Source organism: Podarcis vaucheri (genome assembly GCF_965113315.1).
Source record: "Podarcis vaucheri genome assembly, chromosome: 9".
In the NCBI taxonomy this organism is placed as follows: domain Eukaryota; kingdom Metazoa; phylum Chordata; class Lepidosauria; order Squamata; family Lacertidae; genus Podarcis; species Podarcis vaucheri.
In genome coordinates, this window is record NC_138767.1 from 42,007,356 (window position 1) to 42,020,115 (window position 12,760).

Below are 12,760 nucleotides of genomic sequence, written 5' to 3' on the forward strand. Positions count from 1 at the left end.
ATCACCCACACTGGATAGGTTCACACCATAGCTGTCAACTTTCAGATTTGAAAATAAGGGATCAGCAGCCTCACCTGTCCCGGGGACAGTCTACGGGATATCTAACAAACCGGGATAGTAGCAGGAAGCAGCGGGAAACGGCGCTGGAATAAGGGAATTTCCCGCAAAAAAAGGGAAGGTTGACAGCTATGGTTCACACATCATTTTTCAGTTGAACTATGGTTAAGCTTAACTATAGTTTAAAGCTAAATACATACCGTGCAAAGGGTTTAAATGGTGGCAACTTCACTCTGCTCTGCTGTTGTGGCACTGTTGACAGCTAAGCTTACCCATGATCCGGCTTAGCATTACATGATTTCATTTTATTTGTGGTTCCCCCACAACATACAGACAAACCAGGTGCTATAAACTATAGTTTATTTGAAGAGAGACAGAATGCTAGGTCAAACCATGACTTGCCTCCCAGCAGGAGAGCAGTGAAGCAGCTGTGATTTTCACCCATGGGTGGGTAGCCATTCTCAGCCTGAGGGTCACAATCGCGTCTGGGCAACCCTGGAAGGGCCACATGTTAGTGCTGGGCAGGGACGGAGCAATGAATGCACATTTCACTTTTGAACAGTAAGCTAGTTTCAACACACATGCCCACATCCCTCTTTACCCTCCTTTCAGACAAACAACGTATGCTCATAGTAAGTTTTCTAATTGCTATGGTCATAGCTTCTAAAATATGAATGACCTATAAAATGTCAGAACATGTGACCATCCAAATATCTGACAATCATTTTATTTTCCAACCATGCAAACCCTATTACACTGACAATGCAATGCATTTCAAAGTACTGGTAGTTCCATTTAGAGAGAGAGAGAGAGAGAGAGAGAAATTCTTGTCATCTCCAGAGGATGGCAGCAAAAGATTTTGCTGCAAATGGAGAGAGACATTTTTGCTGTTTAATTTAGTATGTCACCATTTATAGTCAAGATCAGGAAAAGAGGCATTTTTAATGACTTTACCACAAATTAGAACAAAGCATTCACAGTAAAAATGAATTTGGAGCAGGGACTGAAATCAAATGATTGTCTGGAAACAAGTTATGATTAAAGGCTGCAGTTCTAATGCACATTTCCCTGGGGAAAACAACAAAGAGGCTTGTGACATCTTACAGAGTTTCTGTGGCATTTAAATCTTGTAGATCGGAGCCCACTACATCAGATGCAGGAAGCTGTATCCTCAGTTCTCAGGAATCTATATGGGTATAGAGAGGAGAAATGTGAACAGTGGAATCAAATGACAGTGAAATACAAAAAGGACCAGGGAAAGGTGGGGCGATTGCCTCAAGCGTCAGGATCCACAGGGGCAGCAAATCCCACACATCATTCCTAATGTAGATCTTCAAGCACACCTTCTTCCCTGGCAGGGAGGGGAGCACCATTTTGCGGTTCAACTCAGGTGGCAAAATGTCTTGGGCCGGCCCTGGAAATGACAAATGTGGATTGTGTGAAGTGGGCATCACTTGATGACGCACATCTGGGGCCAGCAAGATATAGGGGTGGATATTCAGATATCCGCATTCAAGAAACTCACGAATAAGCAGGCTTTGTGTGCTTTGCTTGTGAAATTGGCAGTCCCAATTGTGTGGAAGTCTATGCATACCATGAGCCCCAGAACAGTGTTGGGATTGGATTGGCAGACTCTACTGGAGGAGGAGCAACCAGAAGAGGGGATCTCCCCCTTCTGCTACAACTTCTGCTGCTTTAGGAGGCAGAGCAAGGATGCCGGCTTACAACAACTTTCCTATGGAGTGGAGAGCCTCAGTGGAGGTTTGGGTGTGGGGGCTTTGATCAGCCAAGCAAGAAGGCAGAACAGGAGTCAGGAGCTGTGTCGTCGCCTAGAACCATGTGCCACCTTTGCAAATAGGAGCAGACTCACCTTCCCCAATGGGGTGCATGCTTGCAATTCCAACATTCCCACAAGGAGAGAGAGTCTCGTGAGTGAGCGCACTATGCCTCATATTTAAAACCTTGGCAGGAAATATGTTGGGACATCTTTGCCACTTCCATCTAATTCTGAACTTCTTGCCCTGCTCCTGAACTCCTGGACCATGACTCCTGAGTCCTGTGTCTGCCATTGAGCCCATACCATTACTTGCCTGAATATTTATCTTTCTTCCTGACAAGAGCCTCCGCTTACATCTGGGGAGGCAGGAGCCAGTGCACTGTGCAAGCAGCTGCTTATGTGTCTGCTTCTTTAGTGCAGACATCCTCACTGCTGCATGGGTGTCTAAGCAAGGGTCCAGGAGAGAGGTCTTCAGGACAGCCCTATGATGACTTCCTCATGAAGTTCATGACGATTCTACACAAAGCTTAAGATAAGCAAAGCGATTGTTCAAAACAGTGGTAAATACACAATTATACTAGCATTGCCCAGCCCATGTATAGTGGGACAGAAAACCATCATCGCTATTCCAACCTAAAGGGATGGAAGCAAACTTCTTGATAAATTCTAATCCAGCATTTTTATGCATTAATCTTGCTTTGAAATTCCCTTTCTGGGGAAATGGCAACTTTCAAGCTCTGAATCTGACTGGAGTTTTAGTGCTGGGGGTAGAATGTTTTAACCCTCTCCATCAGAATTCCAAAGTAAAAATGAACACAATGAGACCTCCAGTCGGGAATCTCCTATGTCACATGATTTTGTACTGTTCTTGTGTGGTGAGCCAGTGTGGTGTAGTGGTTAAGAGCAGTAGACTCGTAATCTGGTGAACCGGGTTCGCGTCTCCGCTCCTCCACATGCAGCTGCTGGGTGACCTTGGGCTAGTCACACTTCTTTGAAGTCTCTCAGCCCCACTCACCTCACAGAGTGTTTGTTGTGGGCAAGGAAGGGAAAGGAGAATGTTAGCCGCTTTGAGATATCCTTCGGGTAGTGATAAAACGGGATATCAAATCCAAACTCTTCTTCTTCTTTTTTGAGTGTGCGGTTGGGGTCGTAACAAGGTTTAGCCATGAGGTGGCAATGGACTTAGTTGCATCTGAACAGAGTCAGGCGTTTCCCTTGTCAGACCATAGAGAGCTTGTCCAAGTTCCTGACTGATGTGTCCTCTTTAAGTCTTCCATGGTGTTAAGCAAATAACATTTTTTGCCTTAAAAAGGGCACCGGTAACAGCAAACAAATTAGCAACTTCTTAAAAAGTGTAAATGTTTATGCTAAATAGTGCTTGCTTGTTTTCTTAAATTTTGTGAGCCTAATGGAAAATTACAGCAGAGCAGCATGATATTTTAGAGTCATGTAAATATTCACATTTGTTCCTTTGGTGCTAAACCATGAATAATTAAAGTGACAAGACGAGCAGCAGCCAAAGGCCTCGGATTTCTGACACTGAACCAGAATAATGTGTAGTCTTCTAATGTGCTGTTGTTCAGTTTCTCTCCCAAGTTCATTAATCAAGCAATATTTTGTTGTCTGTTCCTCCCAGAAGTTGTACCAATGGACTTTTTTAAAAGCCGCAAACTAAACGATGATGGATTTTGTTGCTTTAAGATTTGCTTAAAAAAAAAAAAAGTTCCCACCACCAAACTATTTAAAGATCTTGGGGAGAAAGATGCTGTAGGAAATACTGCAGAACAACCTACAATGACATATCCGTTTTGCAAGTTTAGTTACCTGAACTGTGATGTCTTCAAAATGTGATGAACTTTTGCTGTCTTCCCCCATGTCTCTGTGTACACAGTTGCTCAGGAAACAAAATAGCTCTTTCCTGTTGCTGGAGCACTCCAATCTACCCCAACTGTCAGTAGCTACTGATGGTGAGAAGCTCAATGAAATTCTGGCCATTCAGAACATTTCCTGGTGCTTCGGTGGGTCTTGGGGGCTGTCTGAAATGACTTACGAGCTGGCTTGCAGTTTGCCAACCCAGATTTGTACAGATCTGCAGCTCTTTGCACCCAAAACTCATGTGTGGGCACTCAGTGGTAAAGGAGTGGGGCTGTTTTGCTCACCAAACTCCAACATCAAGCTAGCTGTACAACCCAACAATGACCATGTGTTGAGCATGGTTGTTTTAAGAAGAATCTGTGTGCATGAACAGTTGTTCAGATAGAAGCCTCCTTGACATGCCTTGCTAAGCCTAAACTATCACTTAGCGTGAATGTAGAGGTTCCCAGAGACTGCAACCAACTTTGCTCCTACTTGGATGGAGCCAACTAACGTTGGTTTCAGCTCATGGTTAAGTCTGGAGAGTGTTGAACCATGAGCCTGGATGGCATGCTAAATCAAGCCCAGCAGTGGAATGATGAGGAAAGAGCAAAGCTGCTATGATCTCCTCTCATGGAGCCTGCCACTTATACATTCATGCAAAGCCCTGGGTTGGCTTAGCACACTGTGTGAACCTAGTCAGCCTCCCCTTCTCCAACACACTTAGTGCCCTTCATGCAATATTTTGAATAAAGATTATATTGACTGATACTTTCCATTTCCAAAAAGTAGGCAGGGCTTAAAGATTAAATTTGCTGCAAAGCATGAGCAAAGCACAATACTTCTATCCAGCCATTTTGAGTTTATTTCCATTAGGAAAGCGATGTTCTCTCAAAGGAATTTCATGACAAAACTCAGCTGGGACAAATGCATGCGAGTGGAAAGCAGATCAATATGGGATTGACTCAGAATAGCTTGCGAGCGAATCTCTCCACACAGCATTGCAGAGTTTAAATATTTCCTTAAAAGTCTTGCAGCTAATTGGTTGAGGGACTATTTTGCATGTTTCATTAAAATGGCTAAATTGATTATATGCTACCCTTTGATTTAATTAAGATCTTCCTTACCCCACCATTTCTTTGCTACTGCTTCATGCAAGAAAGTCCACAAACCAGTTTGAACAAAAATTGAGCACATCAAGTAGAATTGGCGGGAGGCGGTAAAGTACTGTGTTTCCTTTCAGAAGCAATGGTAATGAGATGCAAATGAATACAAATTTCATTGAAATTAAAGGAAGGCTAAACAAAGTCTGCAAGTTTACAGTCTGTTGATAATCTAGCTTGGGAAATCTGTTTTGACTTCATGGACCTTTCCCCATTTTACAGACAGGGAGCTGAGACAAAAAGCAGTGATTTGTCCAAAGCCATAACAGTGGCGCATGGAGGTAGAGCTTGGGCTCAAGTTCCATAGGTGACTAGTCCCTGCTTTGTGTACAGTGGACTGCACCAACTTATTACTACGCAGAATCAGTGCCTCAGCAAATTCAGCAAATTTGGACAGTTTTCTTACAATCTATAGACGTGTCCACAGTTTGCTCACTAATGCTTTCTGTGCTGTGTTTCCTGGTGCACACAAGCACTTGTGTGTATCAGTAAAACACCACCCAGAAATAATCTGGATATAATCATACAGCCAGTCACATCTAGATTGGTGTGTGTGTGTGTGTGTGTGAGAGAGAGAGACGAACACAAAAATGCACATGAGCAATAGGAATGTTATTTAACAGAAGGACCTGAAAGTGTGATAAACTGAGTATGCATAGTGCTGTGTAAAAAAAATCAGAAATCTGTCTTTATAATATTTAATATACAGAATCCTTAAGCCGTTTACCTAAAATAATAGAAGCCAAAACTTTAAATATCACTAAACACAAAAGCACATTTCCTGACTCAAAGAATCCTGGGGTGTGAACTTTGTAAAGGGTGCTGGGAATTGTAATTTTTGGGGGGAGTGCTTTATATGTATAGTGTTTGCAGTCAAAAATATCTCAATAGAATATATCAGCAAGAAGAGAGCAGTGTGATAAACCTTACAGTTTGAGCCAGGAAAAACCTGTATAATACAATGCATCTTCAGAAGGTGATTAAAACTAAAAACTCTATTGGTCTCATGAACTGCACGTGGGAGAGTGTTCCAGAGGGTGGGTGCCACCACCAATAAGTCCTGCTTTGGAGATGTCATAAGATGACATTTTAATAATCATGGCATATTCAAAAAGCCTCCTCTGTGGATCTTATCTATGGGCTGAGGGCATAAAGGGGAAGTTGGTCTGCTAATTATCCTTGCCAAAAAATAAATAGAGCCACAAGGGTTCCTAATGAATCAACTTTACTTCCAGAAGTAATTTGGAACTCCCAAACCTTAGAGAAATTTGACTGAAGAGAATTTCAGAAACAACCCTGATATTCCACACCCATAGTCTGTGAACCATTGCCATAGTCCAGTTGATCTCCAGATTATTTGCAGCCCAGAAGTTTTGAGCAAATCAGTACACGGATAATTATAACAGCAGCAGCGACAACAAAACAAAGCTCCATCATCTATCGGTTCATTGCTCTGCACTTATAACAAACCAGTTCTACAAATAGTTTCCTTTAACTTTACCGCTGTTATAGATCTCAAGGGCATCAGTATAGAAGAATTTGTAGGTAAATGTTCTGTGTTAATAGTCCTGTTTATTAGAAAAGTAGAAGAGAATGTATAACAACATTGCACTGTGTGTTGTATTTAGCTTTTTAAACATCATCTATTGGAACTGGGAGTTCTGCAAGTGTGTCTGATTCAGAAGTATTTAAATTCCTTTTCTCGGTGCTCTTCTTTTCATTACTTTATGAGTATTACATGCTTAAAATGGTTAGAAATGTGTGTGTGTGTATATATATATTTCTGAAGGACACATCGTTGGATGTCAAAGCATGGCTGTAAAAGTTTCAAAATCCCCCCAATTTTATGGGGTGTGAAAGATTTCAAGGTGTGCTAAATATAGTTCTGTAGCTAATATACTTCAATGTCACTAAATCAAGCTGGAAATTTTATATGGTCTATCATGGAAACTTTATTGCCAATCTTTTTGGCAGCAGTGAAGGCTTTCTTATCTTAGGATTGGTTTTAAATCAAATTCTTCCATTTTTTAAATTGATTCTCACCAAGAGATAAACAGGTAAGAGCACTGTCAAGACTTGTAAAAGGCAAACTAGATATGACGTTAAAGGCATCTTTGCTTTCCAAAATGCAAATTCAAACATTGCCAAATGCAGGCATCCACCCCTGGTTCTTTCTGAAGGTCTCATTCAGTCTGGCCCCCTCATCTAATGCTGTACCATTTTTAGCTTCTGCCTTGAGACATAGATGTGCAGTAAGTGCAAGGATTCATAGGAGGTGTTGTTCCTATGGATTCTGATGTTCTTGCAGGGATGTCACAACCCACGAAAATGACATGAATAGGTATGCATAGCATTGTACTGTAATTAGAGAAACATACAAAAGGGGGTCCAGTATATTTATTGGGAACAAAAGTTTCACATAATTACAAAGTGACACACTGTAGATTATAGCATTAATTGCATTTCAGAAATCACATTAACAGCTTTTATCCTAGTTTTCTTGCCTCTTTTGGTTTGTACATTCAGTGAATTGAAAGGGAGTGCTTGGGGGAAAAAAATCTTACGGAAAATGTGTTGAGAAACTGAGATTCTGTTTGCATGGTCAAACAAGGAAGTGCGACAGAACTGTACACTCATCATTTTGCTCATGCCCACTTGTCTCTCTGCCTTGTTGTCACCATGACATCTACCAATAACCTTTGTTTCCCCCTAGAATGTCCTTTCAAGGAACACACACTGTGTCTAGAATGAAACAAATGTGTCAGCTTTTAATTAAATATTGACAGATCAAATGTATCTTTCATCTGGTCTGGAAAGAATCTTTAGGGGCTCAACATTTAAATGATTTTGTCCCTTTGAGAACAAAACTGTTTTTCTGTTATCCAGTTTTCTATCTGATATGCCAGGAACTTGGTATTATCATGTGGCTTTTCAGCTATTATTATACAGAAGGTAGTCAGAGCGGTCCTAGGGGGTCAGTTGAAATGACCGCTTCTGTGTCAGAGCTTACATCAGCATAGCTAGCTGTGATCGTATGATTTCCCCATACAGCAGCATCAAGAGTTGTTGGCACCAGTCTGTCTCGTAAGACAATGAAGTGCGTCTGCAGGCGTGAAGTTAAACAGCTGCGTTGGCAGCACTGAAGTGACTTCCCCGGGGTGCAAGCCTGGGCAGGGTGTATGGAGGTCCTGGGTTGTCCATACCACAAGACCCTCCTCTCAGCCTCACTGATGTGTCCAAAGGAAAGCAGAGCAATATGTTTGGCACCAGCTTGGCTGCAGGAGTTGTCAGAAGAAGACATACAAGGCATCCAGCCATCTTAAGGACTCCCCTCTGGATTTGTGTAGGGTTTACTCCTTAGCCTTTTCTTCTCCCAAAGAGATCTCGCAAAACAGTAGAGGTTTAGGATCAGAGTTTTCCTTCTCTGAGATGGGCTACTTCCCAGGTTGATGAGCCCCATCTGGCCCTCACTTCCCTCTGCAGCACATGCAGAAACCACCTTCTTGACTGCTGGAGCTCTCATCCCCTCCATCAGCTGAAGCCTGTCTTTGCATGCAGGGCAAGTCCCTAACTCACCAAGTGTTTGAGGCCCATCGGCTACCCTCACCTGGCTTAGCCAGTGAAAGCCATTTCAAGGGTGTGGTCGCTGTCGCATGCTGGCAGCTTTGAGGAGCCACAAATGAGAGCTTAGTGCATGGTGAAGCCAAAGGTGGACAAACTACCCCAGAAACAGCATGGTATATTCCCTTACTGGAAGTACTAGCCCTCCCTTAACACCCCCATGCACCCTGCAATAATGACAACAGTAGGAACAGGAAGAGGCAGTATAATGACACAGCTCATCTCACGGTGATCCCATTGCCACAACCAGTCACAGTCTGGTGACTCTCCTCATGATAACCCTGCAAGAGTTATGAATGGGAGGCACAGCTATGGCAGGGACACTGATATGACATCATAGAAGCCACCCCACACATGATGCACAACTGAGGTGCTAGGAAAAACTCTTGCCCCAACACCAGGCTGGCACAAGCCCTGACTATCCCCACTTCTTCACCCACCACTTCTGTATCCATACTTCTATAGACATCTGGGGAGACTGAGATAACGTATCTAGGTGATGTGGCGTTGCATTTCACATTTGACTTTCCCACACCCACTCAACCTGCGGCATGGGGAGCCAGAGTATGTCTGCTGGACCCACCTAACAACATCAACATGCCTAACAGGTCTGCCCCCTGACTTTCATGCATCCACTGAAAAAGGTTTGAATCAGGAGCCTACATGTGCATGATACCTGACCACAAGTAGAAATCTATGAGCTAGTTTGCACATAATGCAAAGCCGAACTATGGCATAGTGTGAGTGCGAAGCACATGGATTCTTAGAGAGGAGATTGAGGCTGTGTTGTCCCTTTGTAGTCTTCCTGCTTTTATGTTGTTCTGAGCTAAGCCACAATGTGGCTTAGTGTGATGTTCAGACCCAAGCTTGTGGATTGTCCCACCCCACAAAAAGCAAGAGCTGTAACCAAGGTTTACTCTTGGGTTCTCCTTTCAGTTCTCACACATCCACGCTAAGCCATGGTTTACCGTAGCATGGTGTACACAACTGCATATATATAGGCTCCCCATTCAGGGGGTGGGGAAAAGGATTGGAGCCAACAGGACTGTCAACGTTGGGGGCAGAATCACTGGGCGTGGCCCAACATCCTCCAGTGATCATGTGGAAGGCACCTTTGAAAGGGGTCTAAACTGGGATCATAGCCTCCAATGTGGCTGAAGAAGAAGAAGAAGAAGAAGAAGAAGAAGAAGAAGAAGAAGAGTTTGGATTTGATATCCCGCTTTATCACTACCCCAAGGAGTCTCAAAGTGGCTAACAATCTCCTTTCCCTTCCTCCCCCAACAAACACTCTGTGAGGTGAGTGAGGCTGAGAGACTTCAAGAAGTGTGACTGGCCCAAGGTCACCCAGCAGCTGCGTGTGGAGGAGCGGAGACGCGAACCCGGTTCACCGGATTACGAGTCTACCACTCTTAACCACTACACCACACTGACTGAAAAATGCAGAGGGTGGTGGTGAGAACTATCCTGTGCCCTCCATTGACTCCAAATGGTGTGCATTTCATTTTGACCAGGAGCGAATGGCAGGGTGGAGTGGTAGCACTTACCTGGTCTTCCAACAAGTGTCTCACTGATGCTTACTGAGGAGAGTGGGAGGGGCAAGGCAGTGGGGAGGTTGGCGGTGTACAAACACCCTGGCAGAGTCGCTATGGCACTCCTGCCAACGTAGGCCCACTGCCAACCTCTCTGCTTCCTTACCTCTCCCACGCTCCCTTGCAGCAAGCAGCAGCGACTCAGCTGCCGAGAGATCAGGTAAGTGCCATCCCCCCATTTGCTGGTGTATATTTTGAGCAGTGAGGGATGGGGGTCCAAGCCTTGGAGGAGGGCAAGGCCTCAACCTGGAGCTTCATCATTACAGGGGATTTAGTAGCAACCCTGGTCTCGTTCAGCTGATGTGTTTTGAGGGTAGGATTGTACTATTTAGTTGCATAAGCTCATCTCCGCTCCACAAACTCTTGATTTAGTACGGTATTTCAGTTCTTAAGAGATTGATTGCTTTAAAGCACTCCCTATATTGTTTTTGGAGATTAAGGTCACCGTGGAGGCAAAAAGGAGCAAATTCTTGAGATTGTGTGCATCAAGCCAGGCTCAGCTGCTGGCAGTCCAGAAAAAGTACATGGCATAGCTACATTTTTAATTTGCTCTTGCTCTGATGGAACCTTGTTCTGGAGGCCATCATAGTCACCCACATCCGCACCCTGCCTGTCACAGCCACAATAAGGAGGGATCCCAAGGAACTTCATAAGGCTCTAATTTCTTGACACCCCTGATTTAGTGCATGGAAGCAACTTTAAAACTCACTGACTGGCATAGCTGTCAACTTTTCCCTTTTCTTGTGAGGAATCCTATTCGGAATAAGTGAATTTCCCTTTAAAAAGGGGAAACGTTGACAGCTATGCCGACTGGTAACTCTAACCACATGAAGAGTCTGTTCTCTGCCTTCTGGCCACACGATGAGCTGAAACACCTCCATTTGCACACACCAGGTTTCTAAGCTATTTCACGGTAACATTCTGGCTCAGTCAGGGTTATAGAGGACCAGAGCCATAGCAGTTCTGGAAAGTGCAACCATGACAGACATTATGATTCGTAGAGAAGACTGAGAGGAGATATGATAGCCATCTTCAAATATCTCAAGGGCTGTCACATGGCAGATGGAGCAAGCTTGTTTTCTCCGGCTCTGGAGGGTAGGACCCAAACCAATGGATTCAAGTTACAAGAAAGAAGATTCAGACTAAGCATACACTTTGAATAAGAGCAGTTTACCCCCCACTCTATTCATTAATATAAAACTTTGTGTTTTTTTTAACTGTGAAGGAACAACATGTTAACCAACATTTTGCCCATTTATTTCAAACATCACCACCACTTATCAGCTACATATTCTCTTTACAGAGTTGCCATCGATGAAATGCAATGAAAGTGTAGCCCACACCAAGTTGTATCACCTGAGCTTGTTGCTAGAAAGCAGGATGTACGCTCACTGCAAGATGTAGATTAGAACTGTTCCACCCCCAGCTCTTACTACGGTGTGGATATTAATTAAATGGAAAGAAATAAAGAAAGCAGGCAGGCAGCCACCCTCGAATGTCACTTCCATTATAGGGAACATGGCTGAGAAGATAAAAGGGGATCAAGCTGAGCACAAAATAAGCTGAAGGGGCTTAATCTCTTCATGGGCGGGGGAGCAGATACCTGCAGATGTTGTTTTGCTCCTGAGAGAACAATCTATAGATGAAGAAACAGGCACACCCTTTCAAAATCCAGAGGTGGGCAGATATGTGTGTATTGGGTAGAGACAGATTTAGCGAGACCTCAGGCCATCCCAAGCAAAACTGCAAAAGAACAGTGTATTTTAAATGCATTTGCTGGGTGTTATTATTACCACCATCATCGTTATTATTTTACAATAACTATTGCAAAAGTAATGCCAGACAAATAGGCATCCCTCCCCCAATAATAGGATTGGAGCTTTTGGCATGCATACATTTGGATTCTATTTGCGTCTTTATATAAAACATTTCCCAGTCACCCTTCAACCCAGCAGTAAAAATAGAATGCAGCATAAAAATAACACTTAATAGCCTGTAACAGTAGTCATGGGAGTGTCTTCTGCTTGCCTCTACCCATGCTCTGCTATTACATTTGTAAATAGAAGGAAATATTACAATAAAGAAAAGAAAACCGATAAATCTTCAAATGTTCTCTCATTTAAAGGAATCTAAATCCAAGTAGTGACATGCCTGGAATTTTTCACCTCCCGGAGAAATGGGGAACAAACAATACCTTTGTTAATATTAGGGAAAGGCAGTCTGCATTCCATCAGCTTCAGCTGGCTTGATCAACAGCCAGGAATGATGGGAACTGAAGCCCGTTCTTAGATTCTAGATAATGGACTGGGAAACGAGAGAGACCAGTGAGGCATGCTGGGAATCACCCCCTTTATCCTTACCATGACCTCTACATGCCTTTTGAGGCCACATTGCCTGGCTCCTTACTCTGACATGTTACAACAATGCAGAAATTGGTAAGAATTGGCAAAATAAAGGATGACTGGTTCAAAACCTCTAATCAGGTAATCTTTTCACATCAGGAAATAGTTTTTCTCTCTTGCCAAAGACAGAACTCAGTTATAATGTTAAATCAAACATTTGGATTGTGACATACCGGGGCAAACCTATTTATGCCAAACTTTCCAATCAAGCAGGAACTAGAATTAAAGGGGGGAAAACACTTTGCCTAAGGCATGACTGTAACCTTAAGCAAACCCAACTCTTAGGCCACATTCAAA

At 43.3% G+C, this 12,760-nt stretch overlaps 1 long non-coding RNA gene across 1 annotated transcript; it reads right to left on the reverse strand.

Annotated features, from left to right (window-relative positions):
* Window positions 1-1,149: 1,149 nt before the first annotated feature.
* Window positions 1,150-12,477, reverse strand: LOC309540720. Its single transcript, XR_014223427.1, has 3 exons — window positions 12,256-12,477; window positions 2,148-2,360; window positions 1,150-1,243 (listed from the first exon to the last, which is right to left on the reverse strand). It is a non-coding gene; the product is annotated as an uncharacterized lncRNA (long non-coding RNA).
* Between the last annotated feature and the right edge of the window lie 283 nt (window positions 12,478-12,760).